Below are 26384 nucleotides of genomic sequence, written 5' to 3'. Positions count from 1 at the left end.
GAAAATTACTTACCCGTCCAGACCGTCATACTCATTGCCCACCAGTTCCCACCCATGCCCTGACGCACATACACTCACCATCCGCACATGCAGGCCTCAGGCCTCCCCATGTATCTTCCATCCACACCACTCAAAACAGGCATTGCCCATGCAGCATGCTCACAGTGTACTCACCTGTTTGCGTGTACTGGGGGAGGACCCAATCCACTAGTTTCTCCAAGTCCTCCGAAGTGAAGGCAGGGGCCCTTTCCCCAGACACTATAGCCATTGTCGCTTCCAGACACAGGTCAAAGCAGTACTTACAGTGTAGGTCCTCTCCTGTTGAAGGTCAGGTATCAAGTGACGGAACAGACAGAAAATGTCAGTCACGTCCGCGCCGGTGTGTACAGTCACTGCCAGTGTACATCGTCATTGGCTCCTGGGAGCCATAGGGCCCAATGTTACCAATGTAGAATTGCTCCGTGGTCTTCGACCGCCCACCGCGACGGTGTACAACACCAGCGCAGTTACCGCATATCCCCTTGTCCCACCTTACAGGTCAGGCAGCCGCCATTTCAGGAGGCCAAATGGGCTAATGTTAACAGCGTCACACCTATCTGGGGCGAGAATATAGACAGATACCGGCACATTGCAGATTAATAACGTTTCTGAAAACAACAAATTGTGATAACTCAGTGTTGGATGACTCTCTGCTCGCTGTTCTCCTGCATAGGGCACGTCTGCTGGGGCAGGTGATGAGATGGTGGCATCCTCCGGTGTACAGACCCCTAGTGGACCTGTCGACAATGGAAGAGAGACACATCCTAGTCACATACAGACTTGATCATGCAACAATCCAGGAACTGTGTGCCCAGTTGGAGCCAGACCTGATTTCATCTATCCGCCATCCCATAGGAATCTCCCTCTAGTGCAGGTCCTGTCTGTACTCCATTTCCTGGCTAGTGGGTCTTTTCAAACAACAGTGGCCATGGCATCAGGGATGTCCCAGCCAATGTTCTCTAACGTGTTGTTCAGAGTCTTGTCTGCCCTGCTGAAACACATGCGCAGCTACATCGTTTTCCCTCAGGTGAAGGATTTGCCCACAGTGAAAGGTGACTTCTATGCCCTGGGACATATCCCCAACATCATTGGTGCCATTGATGGGACACATGTGGCATTTGTACCCCCCCCGCAGGAATGAACAGGTGTACAGAAACTGGAAGAGCTACCATTTGATGAATGTGCAGATGGTGTGTTTGGCAGACCAGTACATCTCCCATGTCATACTGCTGTTTGAGCTAGCATAAGTCTGTCATTTTCAGTCAGTGTATGGACACTGGCTTGTCACTTTGACTTTCCATTTCACAGATCTGGGTCATACTTTGTGCCCTCTACTCTGTTTACTCCTGGCCTACAGCTGTGTTACATTGGTATGTGAACAAGTAATTTGACATTGCTATATTCCATTGTTATTGCAATTACACATTTGTGAAAGCACAGACTGACTCCAGATCGTTTTGTGATTGAAGTGTGTTTATTCCTGTGCAAATAAGTGGAGGGAGTTGTAAAATGGGCTGGGGTGATGGTGGAGGAATGTCCATGGCAGAGTCCAGTCTATTTGTTTCACAGGTGCATTGTTCAAAGGGGCATAGGAAGTGGAGAAATGGCAGTTTAAGGATGGACAGGGTGACATAGTGGGACAGAAGGGTGACATTCAGGGGGTCTCATTTCCTGGTGGGGGTCTTGGCAATGATCTCTGTCTTGTTCCTGGATCTCAGGGACCCTTTGTGGGGTGGTTCTCCATCTGCAGGGGGTGGGGTGCTGCTGTCCTGTTGTTCCTGGGGCGGTGCCTCCTGCCCACTAGCGCCGGCAGAGGAGGAGCGCTGTTCATCTTCCAGGCTAGTGTCAGGGGCCCCTTGTTATGCCACTGTGTCCCTCCTGGTGTTGGCAAGGTCTGCAAGCACCACTTCAATGGTGACCCCGGTGGTGTTAATGGACTTCAAGTCCTCCCTGATCCCAAGGTAGTGTTCCTCCTGCAGCTGCTGGGTCTCCTGAAACTTTGCCAGTACCGTTGCCATGGTCTTCTGGGAATGATGGTAAGCTCGCATGATGTTGGAGATGCCTTGTGGAGTGTTGGTTCCCTGAGCCTGTCCCCCCTGTCGAACAGCAGTCCTCCCAGTTTCCCTGTTATCCTGTGCCTCTGTCGCCTGAACCATGTGTCCACTGCCCCCAGGTCTCTGATCGTCCTGTGTTAGTGGGTTTGCCTGGGTTCCCTGTAGTGGTGGACACACTGCTGATTGACGTGTCCTAGGGACAGAGGGATGGGGCCGCTGGGTAGGTGCTGTGCTGGTGTTTCCTGAGGGGGGAGGCTCTGTGGTTGGTGTGACTGTGGCAGGGGAAACGACTGTCCCGAGGTCCCAGATGGGCCGGGCTGGTCATCTTGATCCAGGCGTGCAGAGCTGCTGTCATCACTGTGGGCCTCTTCTGTGGGGGGACTGGATATGTCTGGCACCTCCTGTCCGGTGACGTTGGGTAGGGGTCCTGTTGGGGTGTAAATGCATAGTTATTGTATCTGTGTGTGCCATTGTGTGCAATGGGTGATTGACCCTCTACTCCAGTGCTTGCATTATTGGCTTGGTCCTTGTGTGATTGGTGATTTTGGGGCATGAGTGAGTCTCTGTACTGGACATGCTTGGGTGATGGGTATCCATGCATTGGTGTTACATGCAGGGCTTGGTTTTGGGATGTGTGGGTTGTGTAGGTGGAGTATCTGTGGGTTGGTGGGGTGATGGGTGTGAGGGTAAGGGAGGGAGTATGTGATGGCATGCAGGTGGGGTGGGGGGATAAGGTAGTAAAGATTTGCCTTACCAGAGTCCAGTCCTCCTGCTACTCCTGCGAGGCCCTCAGGATGCATGATCGCCAAGACGTGCGCCTCCCATGTTGTTAGTTGTGGGGGAGGAGGCGGGGGTCCACCCCAGTCCTCTGTACAGCAATCTGGTATTTGGAGACCACGGAACGCACCTTCCCCCATATGTTGTTCCACCTCTTCCTGATGTCATCCAGTGTTCTTGGATGCTGTAGCACTTCGTTTACCCTTTCGACAATTCTTTGCCATAGCTCCATCTTCCTTGCAATGGATGTCTGCTGAACCTGTGATCCGAATAGCTGTGGCTCTACCCGAATGATTTCCTCCACCATGACCCTGAGCTCCTCCTCAGAGAACCTGGGGTGTCTTTGAGGTGCCATGATGTGGTGTGGGTGATGTGTGAGGTGGTGTCTGTTGTGATGTGTGAGGGGATGTGTTGGTGTGTGTTGTTTGAGGTGCGTGAATGTTGTGGAAGTGATGGTGTTGTGTGTCTGTGGATGCTGATGTTGTTTTTGGTAGTGTCTCTCTCTGGCCTGCTTTCAAATTTCTGGTAGTAAGGGTTTGTGGGTAATGTGGGTGTGTGTTTTATAGTGTTGTGAGTGTGTGGGAGTGGTGTGTGTATGTGTATCAGGTGAGTGCATTTTGAATTCTCCAATGTGGTTGTGTTTTGTAAATGTGTGTGTATTTTGAGTGCAGCGGTGCATACCGCCAATGGTTTACCGCAGTTGAAAGACCACCGTGTTGATTCGTGGGTCGTGATAGTGTGGGCGTATTATTGCTGGCGTGACGGTGTCGGTTTTGTTATCGCCAGTTTATCACTGACCTTTGGTGTGGCGGACTTGTGTGGGTGTCTGTATTGTGCTGGATTCCGAACTGTGGGTCGTAATACTGTAGCAGAATTCTGCGGCTGCAGCGGTATGGTGGCGGTCTTCTGCACGGCGGTAAGCGGGATTTACCACCAGGGTTGTAATGAGGGCCATAGTGTGTAATGACTTGTGTGTGTGTGTGGTGGTACAGCTAGCTATTTGTACAGCCTCATATGTCTGGAGAATGGTAGAGTTAACTCATACTCTGATATGAACTGAGGAACATAGTATGTGCATGGCAACACAGTCAAATCCCTACAGTCTACATATGCAACATCACGGTCTGCAGACACATATTAAATCCATTGTGACATCTCACATACAAATGTGAAATACTGAACTGTGCAAGTGCAAGATTGGCTACCTAGTACCAATGCTGCTACACTTGCTGCACTAGTTCAAGTAAGCCTGTGATATAGAAACATACTAGGAAGCATGACAATAGCAAACATATACCTCGGGCGTCGCTAAGACCTGATGGAGTACGCAGCACCCAGCAGAGCCCTGGCTGCCAGTACCCCATCCAGAGCCATCCTGACCCTCTAGGGCAGTGGTTTTCAAACTTTTTAATGCCGAGCCCCCTGCAGTGGGGAAAACAAAAATTATCGCCCCCCTCAGAATATTTGACAATTATTCTATTAAGTTGACACTGTTTACATATGTCTAGACGTGTTCAAACATTGCAGTTAAGTTCTGTACCTTTTTAAAAATGTAATAAATATTTTTCTGCTTAAACAAAGCATTGTTATCTGCATAATGCTTATTTTGGCCAGAGCCTGGCACTCCTCTGTGATCACTTGAGGCCCCATTAAGGGGGCCTGCCCCCCAGTTTGAAGACCCCTGCTCTAGGACCACTGGCGGGGAACCCTGAGGAACCTAAGAAGTGGTACACCACACCCAGAGGATAAAAGGGTTGCTCCGATGGCTTATGAGGCCATAAATCAATTAACACCCAAATGTGCAGCTGAAAAGTTTCAAGATGGCGGCTCCCCCGCCAAGTACTGGATCAGTGCCCCAGGGGAGATTGGAAAGCACAATTGCCTCCCTAGGGCCTGGAGAGCTCTGAAAAGCCTGTAGCTGCTGCAAGGCCCTGTCAATGCTGACACTGTTAAAAAGGCCTGACTTGCCAAGGAGTTTTCCTGATTTTTCACGAGAAGTGCAATGGCATCACTCCATATTTCTGAAGACCAAAAGGAAACTGAGGTTATTGGGTTTCCGATATGGAATGCTATTCTCAGCGAGGATCCGGGTGGTATGTGCCAGATGTTCCAAACCCCAAAGGAGGCATGGGACTGGCTGGCGCAACATCCTCGTCTGAGCCCTGGATGTGAACCTCGAAATGAGAGCCCCCAACACCCTCAACCGAGTGTACAGAACAGACTTTGCAACTCTATAGCCCAATTGCAAGGCGAATCGCAACTAGACAGGAAGAGAGCAATGGAGGTGGTAGCATCCCTAAGCGGCTCGGGCACTGGTCCTCCCTCACCGTTGGTGAGTCAGCTAGCCACACTCCATTCATATTTCCAAAACCAGAGACATAGCAGGTTTATGTAGCAATGTGGCCAGAGTTGTGTCCTTGCCATATCAGGGATACAATGTTGAGACACAATACATGTACTTGCCAGACATTGCTCATCTTACCTTGGTTTATGGTCATGGAATCAAGCCCACTGCAGGCTGCAGAAGGGACACAGATAATCAGTTAATAGAGGCTTGTATACCATACCATTTTTACACAACAGCATTGTTCCTGAGCATTCTCTGTATTGACATGTTTATACCTAGATATAGACAGACCAGTCATTAAAAAGAGGCTCACACACCACCACTCAAGAAAAAAACACATTAGGAGCTTTGGAAACTGCCAGGACAACATGGAAGTGTTACTGCTCCAGCTTGGTACACACCGCAGATGACTGCAAAGACAGCAGACACATTCAACACCACCGCAGCAACCTCAAACACCACCACCACAGCAGCCACAAGGCCAGCACAGAAGGAGGGAGAGCATATTCAGACAGCACACAACCATCTTTGGAATGAGCGAAGAAGATGTGTTCCAAATGTACAGACTCAACCGGGAGGCCATCGTACGCCTGCTCCACCAGATTGCACACACATCACGGCAAGGCTGCAAACTCCCCATAACATTCCACCTATGACAAAACTCCTCACTGTCCTCCACATGATGGCGTCTGGCTCAATCCAGACAATGGATGCACTAGTGGCTGGTATCTCCCATTCATCCTTCTCTGTCTGCCTACCAAAGGTCCTGGATGCAATCCTACGCCTTATGCCCCAACACATCTGCTTCCCAAACAGCCAGCAGCTGCAGCAGGAGACAAAGCAAGGTTTCTATCAGATTGCTTGGTTTCCGCATGTGCTGGGTGCAATGGACTGTACCCATGTCTAACTGGTGCCACCTGCAGCAATGGAACACCTATATAGGAATCGCAAGCACACACCTTCCATCAATGTGCAGGCCACTGTGGACCACAGTGGGCTCTTCACCAACATCATTACGAAATATCCCAGCAGCGTTCGTGATGCATACATTTTTTGCCATTGCACTATCAAAGAGCAGTTCCAGGATGGCCAATATGGCAATGGGCTACTCATAGGTAAGCCACCATACCAGTCATACCACACAACACACCAACCATCAAGGACAAACAAGACAATCACCACAAGAAATACACATGGGCAGGTCCACATAGATGTACAGGCAAAACACATTAGCCACATTCCATATAACACTGCACACATTGCATGTCACAAACACATACACCCAAATCTACATAACACAACAAAACCCTGAATGGCAAACCACATGTAGACAGGTGGAGCCAAGACTCCTTTGCATACAGAAGCTGCCCACAAATCACTAGAGGTGTCCACAGGTTCACAACTAAATACAGATCACACATTACTCCAAACAAAGAAGCCCACGGGCATGTAAATGGCATAGGCTATGGTCATATTGAGGAAGTCACACATAGACACAGTCCCACGTAAACCATGGTATGCAAGCCTCTGGCAGAACCTAAATCCAATGCCACCCAAGTGGTCCCATAACCAAGTATATATCAGCTACACATACCTGACATACCTGTAGTGTGCACATACACCTTTCTGCTGCATTGTGTCACACACATACGTATACGAAAATATCTACCATTGAAGACCATGGGTCTGAATCATGAGAAATGGAGCAGCGCCTACTCCAGTGCCACCTCACATGCAACCCTAGTGCCCCCCAACAACACCATGTCTGTTGCAACTACCAGAAATGGTCCACCAAGGTGTTGAATCTGTGAAAAAACACTAACATTCATGGATGATATACTAGGATGCAGTAGGAGTATAGTGGAGTTGAGATACCTGACCTTGCATGTCCCGTACTAAGGGACCAACGTGAAAAATAGCTGTGCCCCCTCCTAAAGCCTGCACTGTGCATGTGTAGAAAGTGTCTGTCAGAAATCATGGAATAGAAGCTAGGAGATACTACTTCACCAACCTACATGATCCTACCAATGTGGGACACACACTCCTGTACACTTGATAGCTGGCACAACCATCATCTGCCATAAAGGGTCACAAAGTGTCAGACTGCATGCGTAGGAACTGCCATGAAAAGGCTGGCAGAAAGGGGAGTCGCTGGGCCTCTGGGGGCCCCTGCACTCCCCATGCCCATGACAGTAGCATTGCCTATATGGTGCATGTGTGACAAGGGTGGAACATCATTGTGAACTGTGGCCCCTCAGTAAATGCCCAGGGATTGTAACCAATGTTTGATGCTGAGCCTGCACAGTGTATTCATGGGATTGTGTCCTGGCACTGACAATGTGCATAACCCTTGTACATGGTGGACTGTACCTCACGTATGGCACACCAACATTGGCTGTGGAGTGCGTAATGGGTTGTCTTGACTACATAATCAGCTATGAGTGCAGAATCACTATCCAAACACATGACCCATAGTCACTATCCATGTTTTTTTGGGGATAATGCACCACCACATATTCCACTGGGTTGAATGTAGGCAGAGTTGCAAATATTCACTATGTACATAAGACGCACACTTGTCACACACAAATCTGCTGTTTTGACACATGCTAGAGTAAATCTAAGCAAACATGTTCAGACCAATATATGGGTGTATGCTCTGAGTAGCAACGGGTTTGCCAGGATCAACAATGCTCGATGAGTCAGCATGTATATCTAGTATGCTTTGTACAACTACATCACACGACACAAAGCAATACACACCAACCATTGTCACCCACATGACGGAACAAGTGCATGATAGCAACATTAATAAATAGTCCCATACATGTTGTGGTCTCCAACATCACAATCAGGTGTGAGATATGCTACTCTGTCCAGCATTGTTGAAATCTGTCTGAGACACAACGCCAAACTGAGCGGTAGTAGACCTACCCATATATGTTGCAATTGGCAAATGAACTGTCCAGCACTAAGATGATGTGACACCTCAATATTAGTCAGTCATGGTAAGAGTTACCTAGGTTGTGCCATGCTGGAAGAAATGCAAACCCATGTACAATGGATGTTATGGATGGATTGCTTCCAGACACCCACAGATATTTGCAACTACAACACTGGAGGTGAAATGGAGACAACACAAGTGGTGTGGCAGGAGTGATGTCATATCTGTGTGGAACTCATGACAACTCACAAATACCGTCAATGGAACTATACCTATCAAGTAAGCAGGAGAGGGAGATGTGAAAATCTTCCATGTACACAAGTCACATGTTGCATTATGTCCATGTATGAACAGACAATGTTGCAGTAGAAGATGTGCACAAAGTGCAAACAGACTAAAGAATGAGAGCAATGTAGGTGACAATACATGCCTCGCCAGTAGTGCAGGAATAGATGGAGAAGGGACACACATAGACCAACACTGACTGTACAACACATCAATGTCTACATGTCAACATTTCACATATTTACAGAGAGGGTGGCCAGGTCAATACATCACCCAGTCATGTTGCCCACTAGCATACTATGGTATTTGCCCATTGCATGCCATCATGACAGGAGGCTGTGTCAGACAACACCATCTGTACACTGGCATGTTTTCAATATTGAAGTCACAACCGTGATACAAATCCAAAAAGATTCCCAAGGAAACTGCTAAGGACATCAAAACATGTCCCATGTCCCAAATGTGCAAGACCCGAATGCAAGACCCAAGTGTTGTACATGAGAGGGGAAAGCTGACATAAAGTATGGCAGAGGTAAATATGAGATCCTGGACTGTATGGCCACAATTGTGCATGTGTCTGTCTGCTGGAGAGTATGCATAGCACTTCTGAATAGCAAACATGAAGAGGCTAGGTTCCTGCTCAATGAACCCACACACCATTGCTCTAGCTACATGAAAGTATCACATTGTCAGGGGCCTGATGCATGTGCACAGTGGGGTGATTAAACTGGAGCTCAATTGACTTTCCTCTTCACATGCAACCATGGGTTTGTGTTGCTATAGAAACTCACACTGTTGTGATGATGAGCAGGCTGGCAGCTATGCCAGACTGCAACACTGTAACGAAGTGGTATACCATTGTTTGTGACAGTCAATACAAACATGATGAGGACAAATATGGGTGTCTAGTTGATGGCATGCACACATATGTCACCTAAATCAGCACACATGTACCACTGTATTGGCTCAGGCATGGAAATGTGTATGGACTGACAGCAAAAGGCAACTTAGCACAAAAGTAAGGGCATAGGTATCACTAGATCAGTGACTGTCAGAAATTAGCTTCACATGTGTTCCAACATAAGGAAATATAGGTGGCACTGATGTGACAACACATGCATTTGTCAAATGGCAACATGTGTCCTTGCAGAAAGATAGTAAGGTGAGGTGTCACATCTCATGAACACACCACTGTCATCATATGTGACAGAATTTGAAAAACACATCTATACGTACACACGGCAGATACCAGTCTTCACCAACACATGTGTCCATGACATCTCCTGCAACAAGGGTGCATGGGGGCACAAATGGCACATGTGTAGCAGAGCAACATGAAAGAAAATCCAACTACGCACCAGTGGATACACATACAAAGGCAAATTGGCAGGGTTGACATGATGTCAATGCAGTCCAAGTCAACTGAGTACTGTGTGTAGAAACTTTCATGGTTGCCACATGCATTACCATGTGTTGGACATAGGCCACTAAACATGTTTGGTGTTGTAGGTATTTGCACATCTGTATCTCAGATATAACAATGCATCCACCCCCAAATTAGTTAACGTACACATGTATACATACATAGCACACATGTGCCAACATGTATGTGGACACAGTAACGCTACACATGCACATGTGCATGAGATATTGAGTAATCACATGCAGCAGAGTCACAAACAAACCAATAGGTCCAACATACCACTGTCACCGTAATGACTACTGGACATTCACCCACATGTTGCCACACCACATATACACCATTGTTGCACACCCCATGTAACATGTGAAGTCACTCTGGGTTCACTTAAGGCACACAATGCAAAACTCAATGCATGTCATCATGCATGAAACAAATTTCACACATACACATATGCCATACAATACCCCTAAACTAATAGACGCATAGCACCTGTGCGTCTCTCGCATGTCCACAGGGCTTTTCATGCTAATGGTGAGAAAATATGACGCATGACCATCATGCATAAAAAAAACAATGCCTGACTGGAAACGTGATGCACAGGCCCAGGAAGTGATATAACAGGACATCCTGCCTCCAAACAGTGTACAGTGAATTAACTATGACTTTCACGTTACAGTCTATTTGTCTGTGACTGTAGGAGTGTGTGTGGTGCTGGTGTGGTGGTTGGATTGCTGATTTTTGGAATGTTAGTAGTGTTCTTTGTGCTGTGTGTTGTAGTTTTTGTCTTTGCTGGTCTTTAAAATTGTCTTTTGCAGTCTTTTAGTATTGTTTCTGTCTCTGTTTTGTGGGGTGTTTGTCTGTGGTAGAATAGTTGTTGGGGTATTTAGGGGTATTTGGGTTGGGTTTAGGTGTATTTAATATAGGTAATTGGGTGAACTGCACTTGCAGTATGAGGGGTAAAGGGAGGATGCCCCATATGGCTGTAGATGAGCTGGGGGTTTCATCTGATTGGTGCAGCACTACCTCCCATTGATGCTGGAACTGGGTGGCTATATGAGCCTCGGCTACCCCACAGAGGCACAGAGGCTGTGGTGGGGCAAGGCGCTCCAACACCACAACAGAATTTTCAGAAGTGGCAGGAACAAACTCCAGCTTAAACACCAATGGGCAGATCTAGTGACAAGGGAGCAAGATCTGCTGAATCATCTGGGAATTAAGATTGGTGAACCAGTTGATAAGTCTCACATTACAATGCAAAGTTCATAGTTTTGCATGTGCATGACAGTTGCAGATACGGTTGAGTGCTGCATGTAATGCTGGTGGATGTGGACATGCCGTATGCTACCTGTATGATGAGTCACAGCCCCTCCTTAGGGCTGCAAGTGAGGTGTACAAAAATGTAGCAGATGCTGGGCACATGTACCTTTTTCCCAGTACAACTATTAGAAATTGTTGTGATGCATGCACAGGGCAATTTGGTAATGAGCAGGAACAAATGAGGCCAGCACCATGTACCATGTATAGAAGGGGGTTCCTAAACCTGTTTGGGTGGTATGTGCCACTGAGTAAGCTGACAATATTACCCACACTCTGAACGGCTGCTGAGAGCCGGTGTGATTTGAGGGAGGGAATATTTATGAGATGGGTCCCCAATGTACTCAGCAGAAGTGGTGAGGATAAGATGCAAATCCTGCTGAGTACATCATTTACCTACACATAAATTGATGCATTTGGGCCCTACCTGCATCATGCTGTGTCTCAATTCTCATGAAGCGCATACATGCTGGGGCTAAGGGTGTACTGAGGGCCACAGGACTGTATTGATGCAAATGCTGCAACACCCCTGTTGTTCTATTGGCCTCTTTCTGTCAATGGCCAAGGCCATGTAAGGGAGCTTGACCATGCACTGGGCCCAGACTACTAGCAGGTATAGAAGCCTGTGGTTTGTTTAAAAAATTGTTTGATGGCTCTCGTTTCTTGGAAAAACGAGGGGCATATTTTGTCTCTAAGCCAATTCATTATATGTGACTTCATTATCTATGAGAGTACAAATACAGTGTATCTTATCACCTGCCCTTGTAACAAAGCCTATACAGGTAGCACAACTAGAGCATTGAAATTAAGAATACAGGATCATTAACATAACATACAAAAGGACGACGTACGACTTCCATTGGTTGAACATTTCGTCAAATGTCACCCCTTCACACGAACTTTCAAATTCTGTGGCATACAAAAACTGAAACAACACCTTCGGGTGGGGACCTTAAACTAAAACTACAACAATGTGAAAGCACACTTATTGTCCACTTTAACACAGTTCGACAAGGTCTCAACAAAGATGCAGAATGGCACTACTGGCTCCTCTATAGACCTGATATATTAGGCCACACCATTACTGGCTCACACAGTGTTTATTCACTGTTACTCTTGTCTGTCATTTTCTGTTTTGTTAGCTCCTAACACGTTTAAATCGACATAATGACCAGACCAGTACGAAATCATGGTCTCCTAACACTCACACAAAAAGTCAGTATCATCACCCCTCTTTTTACAAGTGTCGGTTGATATTAAAAAATCCCAAATGTCTGAATTGGGACTATGAAGGAAGGATAGTGTTGGAGTGTAGTTTTATAATCAAAATGAACTTGAAATGTTTACGAATTAATGCATAATGATGCCGCATAGAAAATTTATTAATGTGCTTTTACTAAACGTGTGCTTGAAAGGTGCCCACAGGGAGTGGCCACCAACATATACGATGATAATTGAAACTGACTAATAATGAAATATTAATGTACTAATGTATGATTTTGTATTAGTTTTAAGAGTTATATGTTAAGGTTTTGCTCATTAATCACTAGGCCTTAGTTAGCATGAGTCGGGGCCTAGCTGTCCGGTTTCATATTAAATGTGCAATGTGCTGACTTGCTGAAGGACATGTAGCCGTACTTTTCCAGAAGCTAGAAGATGTGTGTATCTGTAGTAAATTCTGTCTCATGAGACTCGACTTGCTCAAGGAGACATTCTTGCCGAATGCAGCAGTGTAAACTTGCAACAGGTACAATGTTGCCTGAACTGGTATATACAATGGAACTACTGACTGGGACTGTGAGAGGACCGAGAGAACATGAAATTGTACCCAACATTCTGCCCATTGGAAGACGTCAATTACAGAAGCCAATAAACTACGTGAGAACTGTTCTGAGGTGACAATCTTAATGAGGCGACAAGTAAACCATTGGATGGAGACAATGGTGCACCAAAACTTGCCCAATTGCAAATTAGGGGACTGTACAACAAGTTTAATATAATCCTTTGACACAAGGAGAAAGCAGCCATTCCGAGCCATTTTTCTATAGCCATTACGTGCCTTTGCTATTACCTAGACGCTTTGTCACTCTGTCTTAAAGACTTTGCGGTTTATCTCTTCAAACCATCCTTATTTTGCCTGGCCCGATTCATACGCTCCTCCTTATGATGGAAGTGTCCCTTATTGCCCCGTCTTGCTGAACTTTGCTGTGTTTCCTGGCTGATGACGAATCAACTGATGTCCTGAGGACGAAGACTGACTGTATGCTGACTCATTACGGTGGGTAACTATATGATGATGAAATTGTAATTGTCTGTTTGCCTTTTCTTTGTAGGTACCAACTGCTATCTTTTGATAGAGACCATAGTTAGATATTTTCTAAATTTGTGTTGCTAAATTGTTTTGCATGAAGCCCAACATGCTAGTGCTAATTCGAGGTTAGTTAAGGAATTCACTAAACGGATGCAAATAGACAAATGACGGAATCTATGCTTTGTTGAATAAAATGCGCTAATGATACTCTGCTAAGATTACCCATGTTGACATCGTGCTTTGTTCTTATGTTTATGATTTTTGTATTGATGAAGTCCTATTCGAGTTGCGATATTATTACCGTGTTGATGTGTTTTCTGGTATTGAGACTAATAAACTTACTCGTAGAGGTATAATCAATAGGGAATAAATGTCATAAATCTTACTAAATCCGTGTGGTTATTCATGACTGAGAGGTCCTGGTGTGTTTTGATTCTTACTTATGCCATTGTCCAAATTGAATCGATTTTCTGCAGTGAATATTGATGATGTTATTGATCTATTGATTGCTATGTTGATTAATTGTCTCGTCCTGAGGTGTCTTCAATCAGGGTCAAAAGATTCATTGGCCTAAAACGAGTCCCAGACTAATTAAATTATCTAAGACGGGACGTGTTATCAGTTCTGGTAGCAGAGGACGGTTTGGCTCTTTGGGGCCCCAGGACGAGGGACCATTGTTTTAGAAGTATTTTTTAAATAATGCAAATTGGAGGTAAGATGTGCCCCTAAGTCCCAAATGACTTTCCTGGAATCTCTGAGCTTTCCGAAGTGAGTTGGGTATGTTTTCGGTGTTCTAGTGATAGTATGAGTGAAGAAGAATTTGCGCTTGCTCAGCTTCTGCATATTGCAGGTGAATAGTAAGGGTTGTGAGAATTTAGGCCAGGTAATGTTTCAGTAGGAGTGGGCGTACTCCGCAGTATGAGAGTAGGAAAGTCGGCGAACTTCATGTGAGTGGGGCACTTTGTGCTCAAAAATTGTCCACGTGGTTGTTGGTGATGTACGGACCCAGCGTGGTCTAAGGCTCCGGAGTATATTGATAAGTGTATGAGACACTTGGTTTATGTTGTAATTTGCATGGTTTAGTAGGTCAATCGGGCGTGGTTGACAAGTCGAGTTTGAGTCAAATTGTTTGAGTGAAACCTTCGATGCAGATTTGGTAAGTTCAAAAGTGCACTAGAACGAACCATTGACAAGTCGAGAGTGAAATTTGCAGGTCAAATTTTGCTTGCGGGTGCGGGATCTGAGAAGTAGAGAGTAGCGGCCGAGGCTTCAAGTGAAATCTCTGAAAAGTTCTGAAGCAATTGTGTTACCCTTCCTGTAGTAAACCGGCAAATTTGAGTTTGTTGTTAAGGTGCTCGCAATGTTGCATTAGTTCTGTGTGAATAGAGAGTGAGGAAGACAAGCTGCAAGACTTTGTCAGCCGCAGTGTGTGAGTGTGACGTCACAGGAGCTGCGCTGGGATAGGTTAGTTACCGAGAGGGGTCGCGCACGGATTGGCAGCCGTCCGTGAAAGGCAATTGGTTGAGAAGGTAGGCGAAGAGTGTTCTGGGAAATAAAGTCACTTCCTGATTCGATTCTAAACAAAATAAAAGATGCAAAAATTATGTTTTTCAAGGCTTTAAAGAGTGCTTTGAGGGGACATGCGTACATTACAGCGAGTGTGGGGGAGCCTACACCGCCAGAGGATACTCTGGCTTATGCCGTAACGGAGGAGAAGGGAGTCGCGCCATGTCTTTGGCTAAAGCATTGGTGCAAATTAACAGAGAAAGATGGGTGTTTGGCGTTTCCAGAGAATGGAACCTTTAATATAGGGGTCCTAGAAAATTTGCGAAAAGCGCTAAATGAGCAGAAGCCGCCTTCGAGACCAGCTCAGTTTGAGGCGTTAGCGATTTAGAAATTAATGGCCATATGACAGAGGCGACAGAAATTCGAGAAAAGCGGAGGCTAGATGGGATAGTGAGACCAGGATGTGGACAAGGGAAATAATAGACGGAGTTAGGATGTTTCCGGCAATAACTCAAAAGGCCGAAACACAGGGAAGAAAGGCCACTTGCAAAACAGCCAAGGGCTCTAGTAGGCAAAAGGAGTCTCAGAAGCCTTGGGTAGATGCAGACGATTCGGATGATGATGAGTTTCTTAATCAGTTGTTACACGATCGACCGCCACAATATGCCATAAATTACAATAGACTGAGTACTAGTACAGGTCCTGTAAATCCGACACAGGATCAGGGAACCACAAGCGCAGCACAGGCAAATAATGTTATCACATCAGCTCCGATACAGAATGGTGCTATTGTATCCACTGTACCAGACACAGATACAGTTGCAGCCACCACCAATTCAGAGGCTCAACCCTGATGTTCCAGTATTAGAGATGACTACGAATTTGATCTTGCCGCCTGATCCAGAATACACGACATCAAAGTTAGTGCAGATTGAGCCAACTCCACAATTGCTGCCCCAGGCGCAGCAACAGGTGGTCCCGAATTACACTTCGGTCGCAGGACCGCAGTCAGTTACAGCACCTATGATGAATCAAGCTATGGTAGTTAATGCTCCACTGGGATTGGGAAACGGACAGGCACCAGCCGCTATATCATTGCCAATTACCGTTGGTCCGCCAGTACCGTTATATGTGCAGGCCAAGCCTATTGTATGCGATCAAGGTGTAATGACTCAGGAGGTGATAAGAGGAGGGTTCACAGGAAGTGCCCAAGGGATGACACCGGGAGAACAGACAGTCAAGAGATCTAGATCTTTGTTGGACTTCAGTCCGATTGGGGTTCCTTTAGAGACCATGAGACAAGCAGGCTTGGGTCTACTAACTCCACAGGTAATGAGTGCAAACACGTTGCAAACCCTGGTGGTGCAGGCTGGGAATATCTTGTTGCAAGGATTGACAGCGCAACAGTTGACTGATTGGTTAGACAAGCTTAACACCCCACAGACTACTCCTGCGACAGCAGAGCAATCAGAAAGAGAGGAATACCTGAATTTTGTGAGGTTGGGGGTGGAAGCAGCTGAGCTAGTGGAAGGGAGCATGGGAGTGAACAGATTAGAATCATACACTGAAGCAGAATTAAGATATCTGTGCCCGAAAATAACCAAAGAAGTGAGTAAGGTGCACCAGAGGTTAGCGAACGTGGCAGACAAATATGGCATAGACTTAGACAATACTAAGCATCTGAAAAGGAGTTATAGGTTAGACTTCGAACCTAAAGATTTTGATCATATGAGATCTACTGGGATGAAGGCACACCTTAAAGAAATTCTACAGAGTGCGCAGGTTTGGGGAGCATTAGAGAAGTGGGAAGGCAGATGGGCAAAGAAGAGAGATAAGAGGAAAAGTGATTGCCTGGAACCGCAGCAGTCGAAGGCTGCGCCCGACACAGGAACAATAAAGATGTTACCAATGAGAGAAATCGCTGGAGGGGCCCTAATCCATGTACCCTGGTCTAGGGGAGACATTTTGTCATTCACAAATGATTATCCCAGGTTGAGGGAAAAGCCAATAGAGTGGTATCAGCAAACGGATAGGTTTCTGAAGCTTGCAAAGTGCCTCTGGGAAGACTTGAATACTTTGTTTGAGATTATAGTTCCAGCCGACTTGTGGCTTGAGTGCAAGAGGAGTGTGGATTGGTCGATGACGGAACCGGCAAAGGACAGGGCTACAGGAGCACCATCTCCTTAGGTAATGAAATACTACTATAAGATGATTGAGTTTTTGAAGCAGAAGGTGTCACTGCAGAATATTGATTGGCAGAAAATTTATCGAACGGCACAAGAAGGCAAAGAGTCGATACATGCTTACTCTGAGAGGTTGTTAAAGGCGTTCAAAGACTATAGTGGCACGGAGGTCATAGAACCAAAAGACATGAATCACCTTGTGTTCAGGTTCATTGAAGGATTGAGGCCAGAGATTAGCCAGATGATTAAGAATCATTTGATCTGTTGGCAAGCGAAACTGATTGATGAAGTGTTGCAGTATGCGAAATACTGTAGTGATGAGATAGAATTGAAGCAGAGAAAGCTGAAAGAGAAGGAGATGGTGATGCAAATTAAGGCAGCTCAGGCAGGGATGCAGGGAAATGGAGTACAGCAGATGGTACAGCAGCAGCCTCCAGAGAACGGAATGTTCCAGCTGCAAACAAGAGGCAGAGGTCGGGGAGGTTTTGTGAGCCGTGGTCCAGACTTGAATACTGTTGTGGTTCAAAATGATGTGCAAGGGATGAAAAAGATGTCACCGTGCCATGTGTGCGGGCACGTGGGACACTGGAAGCGGGAGTGCCCAATGATGGTGCAGGATGGTGTTGTTCAACAAAGCAATGATGTCGGTACATTTCAACATGTGAGGGGTCCAAGAATGAGGGGTCCATATCCGAACTTCCAGAATAATATGGTTCAGATGCAGGGTCTCCAGCCTATGCAACAAATGCAAATGCCACGTGTTCAGCCAGCGCAGTTGCAGCACATACAACAGCAGATTCCCATGGTACCTAGACAGCAAATGCAGTTGCCTTTAGCTCCGATGGGACAGCAACAGGTGATGCTTCCTCAACAGGTCACAGGCCAAACAATGAGTCAAAATAATATAGTACAACAGTTCCCATTGCGTGGTGAGAATGGAATAAATGATGAATGGTCGGATGATTGTTCAGATAGTGAGGAGTGCAGGATTGCAGCGTCCCTAGAAGTAGATCAGAGGGGACCTTATGTGCAGGGAAAGGTGATGGGTCACAAGGTTTCATTCCTGGTTGACACAGGAGCTACACGCTCTACAGTCAGAAGTGCAGAGGTTCCAAAATTGCCGCTTTCGGGGCGTACCATAAAGGTGGTAGGAGTAGCAAATCAGCTCCTGACTAACCCGATTACAGATCCGGTTCAGGTTGAGATTGGTACCTTCCAGGGATTGCACAGGTTTGTAGTCTGTGATTCAAGTTCCGTATCCCTAATGGGAAGAGACTTGCTGTGTAAGACAAGGTGTTCAATCACCTGCTCCAATGAAGGGATTGAAGTGCAGACAAACAGTGATGATGAAGGAGATGATGGTCAGATCTCAGAGCCAGAGATGGAGACCACAGATGAGGAGTACCCTTTGATAAGCTTCTTCCCGATGTTCACAGTGACCGATTTGCCAACAGAATTACAGAGAACAGTGACAGAGAAGGTGTGGGACTTGACAGGAAAGGAAGTGGGACTGATCAAAGGAGTAGAACCAGTCAAAGTAGATGTGAAGCCAAATGCCGTGTTTCCCCAGGTACCGCAGTACCACATTGCACAAGACGTCCTCATACAAGTGACGCAGATAATTGCAGACTTTGTGAAGCAAGGGGTCTTAAAAGAAGTGATGAGCAGCCCATGTAATTTGCCAATAATGGGACTGAGAAAGCCTTGTGGGAAAGTTCGAATTGTCCAGGACCTGAGAAAAATTAACAAGATAGTGGTAAAATGTTGCCCCATAGTGCCAAATCCAGCCGTGATCATGTTTCAGGTCCCATGTGATGCAGAATGGTTCACGGTTGTGGACATGTCTCAAGCATTCTTTTCTGTGCCTCTTCATGAGGACAGCCAATTTCTCTTCAGTTTCAAATTCTTGGGCAAGGTTTACAGTTGGTGTCGGATTCCTCAAAGGTTTTCAGAATCACCTCACCTTCCATCTTCAATCAGATATTGAAGAAGGATTTGGAATCATTGGAACTGCCTTTTAATTTGATTCTAATACAGTACATTGATGACTTGTTGATTGCAACCAAAACGAAAGATGACTGCAGGTATGATACTATTGCCCTACTGAATCATTTGGGAAAGAACAGACATAAAAGGGGTCATTCTGACCTCGGCGGTAAAAGGCTCTTACCGCCGGTCAGAAGACTGCCATTCTACCGCCGCGGTAAACCGCCACGGTCATTCTGACCCACAACTGCCAAACCGCCAAAAACCCGACATCCACGGAAGGCCGCCTCATCAGCGATCAGCGATAAACTGGAGATGACCAAACCTCCACCGTCACGCCAACACAAACACGCCCATGCCATTACGACCCACGAATCCACGCGGCGGTCATTTAACCGCGGTATTCCATTGGCAGTACACACCGCTGCGGTCAAAATACACACCCAGCTCCAAAACACTGCCACATTGGACAATTAGAAATACACACACCTGATACATATACAAACACCACTCCCACACATCCAATCAACTATAAAACACACACCCACATCACCCACAAACCCCCACTACTAGAAATTCGGAGAGAAGGCGAGAGAGAGAGAGAGAGCACATCTATTGAAAACCCCAACACACAGAGGAACACAACATCATCACCCACACTACATCCACGCACAAAACACCACACACCACCACACACACCACACTCATCACCACAAACACCACCCCACACCACCCCATGGCACCCCAAAGACACCCCAGGTTCTCGGACCAAGAACTCAGGGTCATGGTGGAGGAAATAATTAGGGTAGAGCCCCAGCTATTCGGCACACAGGTGCAGCACACCACAATAGCCAGGAAGGCGGAGCTATGGCAAAGGATCGTCGACAGGGTCAACGCTGTGGGACAGCATCCCAGAAACCGGGAAGACATACGAAAGCGCTGGAACGACCTACGGGGGAAGGTGCGGTTGATGGTGTCAAGACACAACATCGCTGTGCAGAAGACTGGCGGCGGACCCCCACCCACTCCACCCGAATTCACAGCATGGGAGCAAGAGGTCTTGAACATCCTGCATCCTGAGGGCCTCGCTGGAGTAGGCGGAGGAATGGACTCTGGTAAGTCTAATCCCAACTACTTCACCCCCCCCAACCACCAGCATGCCAACCCACACCCCCACCCTCACCCCCAACCCCCCAGCACACATCCTCCCTGCCAATGTCTCACCAGCACAAGCCACCCAACACAACACCAATCCCTGAATGCTAACACAAACCATGGACACCCATCACCTAAGCAGGACCACTGCACATACCCATCCCCCCCCACAAACCACCCTCACAACTCCTCCCACAAGGGAATGCCAGCACTGGGGGACAAGGGCACTCACAAATCGCACGCCATGGCACACACAGAAGCAATAACCATACTCTTTTGCCCCTGCAGGGCCCGAACGCCAACACACCGGCCAGGAGGGTCCAGATTTGTCCATCCCGCCCCCAGAACAGGCCCCCAGTGATGACAGCAGCTCTGTCGACCTAGAACCTGATGACCAGCCCGGACCATCGGGGACCTCTGGACAGTCGGTTCCCCACACACAGACACAGGCCACAGCAGACCCAACCCCCTCTGGGAATACCAGCACAGCTCCCACCCAGCGGGCCCATGCCTCTGTCTCCAGGACGCGTCAATCAGCGGTGTGTCCGCCACTACAGGGCACCCAGGCTGACCCACCACCCCAACAACAACAGGGACCTGGGGGCAGTGGTAGTGGGCACACCGTCCAGGGGACAGAGGCCCAGGGAAACAGGGGAACTGGGAGGGCTGCTGTGCGAGAGGGGGTTGACCGGCCCAGGGAACCCACTCTCCAAGAGGCCCTCACCACCATCATGGGAGCATACCACCACTCCCAGGAGACGATGGCGACGGTACTGGCCAGGTTCCAGGAGATCCAGGCACAGCAGGAGGAACGGTACATGGGGTTCAGAGACGAACTCAGGAACATCGGTACCGCAATGGGGACCATCGTCCTGGCCCTCAACCAGATAGTCACCACATTGCGGGACCATGTGGCACCCCAAAGGGCCCCTGTCACTAGCCCGGACGACGAACAGCCTACCACCTCCGCCGGCGCTAGTGGACAGGAGGCCCCCACACAACGACAGGCCACCAGAACCCCACCTCCTGCTGAAGATCAACCACCCCGCAAGCGGAACCTGAGATCACACAAGAAGACAGAGTAGGATGCCAAGACCCCCGCCAGCATAAGATACTCCCTGATGTCATCCCACTGTCCCACATTGTCACCCTGTCCAACCTTGAACTGCCCCTGCTCCATCCTTCCACAGGCATATGGACAATGCACCTGTGCTACTGAGAACTGGACTCTGCCATGGACAACACTCCACCCCCACCCATCACCGTTTTACTATCATGGACCTATATGCAGCACTTAAAATAAATCACCAATTGCACTTCAAATTTCAGGAGTCTGCTTGTATTCTTTACAAATGTATTACACATAACGGTGCAATAATGTTCAGTTACATTGTGATGACAACATACCAATGTCAATAAGCATTAGTCCATGGGCAAACAAAGCAGAAGTCACGCTGTGGGTCATACAGCTCTGAAAAGGGAAGGGAAAGTCAAAAATCAGTTAAAAGGAACTGGGGGGAAACACAGAAAGTAGACATGCAGGAGGCCAGAAGTAAATGTAAAATGGCGTGGGTGATTCTTACCTGTGTGCTACTGAAAATACTGTTGTATAACTGTGTCCCTGTTGTCCGTGTCGTCCCCGTCGTCTTCCTCCTCTTCACTCTCCACAGGCTCCACAGCTGCTACAACACCACCATCTGGACCATCCTCCTGCAGGAAAGGCACCTGGCGTCGCAATGCAAGATTGTGAAGCATACTGAAGGCCACGATGATATGACACACCTTCTTTGGTGAGTACATTAGGGATCCACCTGTCATATGCAGGCACCTAAACCTGGCCTTCAGGACCCCGAAGGTCCGTTCTATAATCCTCCTAGTTCGCCCATGTGCCTCATTGTACCGTTCCTCTGCCCTGGTCCGGGGATTCCTCACTGGGGTCAATAGCCAAGGCAGGTTGGGGTAACCAGAGTCACCTATTAGCCACACACGGTGTCACTGTAGCTGTTCCATCACATAAGGGATGCTGCTATTTCGCATGACATACGCGTCATGCACTGACCCAGGGAACTTGGCATTTAGATGGGAGATGTACTGGTCAGCCAAACAGACCACCTGGACATTCATCGAATGGTAATTTTTTCTATTTCTGTACACCTGCTCATTGTACTAAAGCCACATGGGTCCCATCAATGGCACCAATGATGTTGGGGATATGTCCAAGGGCATAGAAATCACCCTTCACAGTGGCCAAATCACCCTCCTCAGGGAAAACAATGTATCTCCGCATGTATTTCATCAGGGCAGACAACACTCTGGACAAAACCTTAGAAAACATAGGCTGAGACATCCCTGATGACATGGCCACTGTTGTCTGAAAAGACCCACTTGCCAAAAAATGGAGTACTGACAGAACCTGCACCAGAGGGGGAATCCCTGTGGGTTGGCGGATGGGAGACATCAGGTCTGGCTCCAGCTGGGCACACAATTCATGTATAGTGGCTCGGTCAAGTCGGTATCGAAGTATAATATGTCGTTCTTCCATTGTCGACAGGTCCACCAGCGGTCGGTACATGGGAGGATTCATCCTTCTCCTCGCAAGTCCCAGCGGACGGTGCCTAGGAAGGACAACATGGAGCACAGAGTCAAGCAACCCACAGGTTTGTTCACACAGCTTGCACAGTACACAAATCGCTATGCATGGAACGGCTTGTATGAGTGGCAATGCAAGGCCTAGGCCTGTGTGACGCAGTAGAAATCATGCCATGTGGGGCCTTGAAATGGCGGCTGCCTGACCTGTGAAGTGTGACAGTGGGATGTGAGGTCACTGCGCTGGCGTGGCACACCGTGGCGGTAGGCGGTCGAAGACCGCGGCGCAAAGCAGCATTGGTTAACATTGAACCCTATGGGTCTCAGGAGCCAATGACGATGTGCGCCGGCGGTCGCGGTACGCACCGCCGCGGGCGTGACCGCCATTTTCTATCTGCTTAATCACTCAAGACCTGATCATCCACAGGAGAGGACCTATACTGCAAGTGCTGCTGTGACCTCGGTCGGGAAGAGACAATGGCTGCTGTGACTGGGGAAAGGGCCCCTGCCTTCACTTCAGAAGAGTTGGAGAAACTTGTGGATGGGGTCCTGCCCCAGTATGCGCTACTCTACGGTCCTCCAGACCAACAGTTAAGTACACTGGGTGCACGTTGAATGGGCTATGCCTGGGTTGTGTATGGTGGATGTAAGATGGTGGGGTGGGGAGCGAATGAGGAGTGCAAGGCACGACAGATGAGAGCATGTGCCACATGGCAGGGTTGGGGAGGGGGGGGCAATCACATCTAACATGCAGAAAAATGTTTAAATTTCCTTTCCCACCCTGTACATGTCAAATAGGTCAGCGCCCATCAGGAAGTCGACATTTGGCGTGCCATCGCCAAGGAAGTCCGGGACCTGGGGGTCCACAACAGACGGGGCACCCACTGCCGAAAGAGGTGGGAGGACATCCGCCACGGGACCAGGAAGACCGCCGAGTCACTGCTGGGGATGGCCTTCCAACGTAAGAGGGGTGCCAGTCGTACCTTGACCCCCCTGATGTCCCGGATCCTGCCGGTGGCCTACCCCGATTTGGATGGGCGCGTGAGGACATCACAGCAGACAAAAGGGGGTGAGTACCAGCACATTCTGCTATCTTTATGCGCAGTGGAGGTGCCTGGGTGGGGGAGGAGGGCTGTGGGTGACATTAGGCCAGGGCGCTTTCTGTAGTGTAGTCCCCTCCTTTAGGCATGGCCCTGTGCCCCCGCCCCCCACCTCTGTAGGGTGCCAAGTACAGCAATCCATGGTCCAGCATCACCCATGTATGCATTTGTTGTCCATAGACCTGTAGGCCTAGTCACAAGTACTGAGTAGTGTACCCCGATTGCGCGGCGTAGTGCTGGAGGCTCCTGTGTCTGTCCTCTCCGACAACGGTGTTGACAATGCATGCACTCAACCTGTCTTTATTTCTCCCCCACCCTTTTTCTTTATCTTCTTGTGCATGTGTGCATTAGCATCATCAGGCGGAGGAGAATTGGCATCGGAGCACGAGGGAGCTGCAACTCACAAGGCCCCGGTGGGCCATGCTATAGACACCGAGGTCACCAGTGATACGGAGGGCGAGGGGAGCTCCACAACGGGGACCCATGGTGACACCAGCGACACTGACACGTCCTCGGAAGGGAGCTCCCTAGCGGTGGCGGCAACATCCGTGCCCCCTGCCTCAACAGGTACAGCCGCCACCCAGCGCACCAGCTCCGCCCTCCCAGCAGCCCCTCAGCCTTTGCTCCGTGCCCGCTCGCCCAAGAAGGCGGGCATCTCCTTCGCCCCAGGCACCTCAGAACCCTGCCCCAGTTACCCCTGCTGCCCTCAGTGAGGAGGTCATTGACCTCCTACAGACCATCATTGTTGGGCAGTCTACCCTTTTGAATGCCATCCAGGGGGTAGAGAGGGAGGTGCATCGGAGCAATGCATACCTAGAGGGCATTCATTCGGGTCAGGCTGCCCATCAACGATCGTTCAATGCTCTGGCCTCAGCACTGACGGCAGCCATTGTCCCTGTTTCCAGCCTCCCTCTTCTAACTGCCTCCACCGTCTCCCAGTCTCCTGTTCCTCAGCCTATCCCATCCACACCATCAGACCAGCCTGCACACACCTCAACACCCAAGGGCAGCTCATCCAGACATAAGCACCACAGATCCCACAAGCATTCACCCAAGCAACATCCAGATGCAGACATGCCAACAGTCACTACCACCTCTGTGTCCCCCTCCTCCTCATCTCCCCCCCCCTCCCTGTGACGTCTCCACTCACACCTGCATGCACACCACCATCAGCCAGTACTTCCATCACCACCACACCCTCCAGTACAGTCCGCACACGTGCAGTCACCACCCCCACTGCCATTTACACGTCCCCTGTGTCCTCTCCCACTGTGTCTGTCACCCCCTCTTCCAAAACACACAAACGCAGGCAGCCACCCACACAACAGCCAACCACCACACAACAGCCTACGTCACAAGCACCTGCACCCATAGACAGCACACCTGACTCTCCTACAACCACATCCTCTCCCTCCACTCCCATACCCACTGAACCTACCCGTCCCATTTCTCCTAAAAAACTTTTCCTCTCCAAACTTGACCTCTTTGCACCACCTGACCCACCCCCTCCATCTGGTAAGAGTCCGAAGAGCACCTCAGCCACCACCAGCCCTGCATCAAGTCTGACCATTGTGCACGGGTTTCGGAGTCCACCCTTTCCCAGCACAGATACATCGGCCAGCAGCAAGGGAACAGCCAGCCCCCCCCCCCTGGAAAGAGAACCCGTAAAACCAAGGCCCGCCGTGAGAAGGCTGACACGGCTGCCCCCAAGGAGCAAAGTCGTGGCCCGTCACCTGCCACAACATCAAGGGCAGGCAAGGGCCAGAGAGCCTCATCGAAGGAGGGCAAGGGCAGCAGGGCGGAGAAGTCAGCCAGCAGGGGCGCGGACCAGGAGGGCCCCACAAGCCCCATCCCGGGTGTGACGGAGGACACCCACGGGCCCAGGACTCCGTCACAGGAGGGTCCAGCAACTGCACGGTCGGAGGGCGACTAAGCAGGGAGTCCTGGCCAGGTCTGGCTCCCTTGATAGACAAGGAAGGCACCGCTGAACAGGGCCCCGCCGTGAAGACAGGCACCGCTGAACAGGGCCCCGCCGAGAAGAAAGGCACCGCTGAACAGGGCCCCGCCGTGCAGACAGGCACCGCTGAACAGGGCCCCGCCGTGAAGACAGGCACCGCTGAACAGGGCCCCGCCGAGAAGAAAGGCACCGCTGAACAGGGCCCCGCCGTGCAGACAGGCACCGCTGAACAGGGCCCTGCCGAGAAGAAAGGCACCGCTGAACAGGGCCCCGCCGAGAAGAAAGGCACCGCTGAACAGGGCCCCGCCGTGAAGACAGGCACCGCTGAACAGGGCCCCGCCGTGAAGAAAGGCACCGCTGAACAGGGCCCCGCCGTGAAGACAGGCACCGCTGAACAGGGCCCCGCCGAGAAGAAAG

The sequence above is a fragment of the Pleurodeles waltl genome, chromosome 1_2 (assembly GCF_031143425.1).
Source record: "Pleurodeles waltl isolate 20211129_DDA chromosome 1_2, aPleWal1.hap1.20221129, whole genome shotgun sequence".
NCBI classification, from domain to species: domain Eukaryota; kingdom Metazoa; phylum Chordata; class Amphibia; order Caudata; family Salamandridae; genus Pleurodeles; species Pleurodeles waltl.
Note: the sequence above shows the minus strand (reverse complement) of the source record.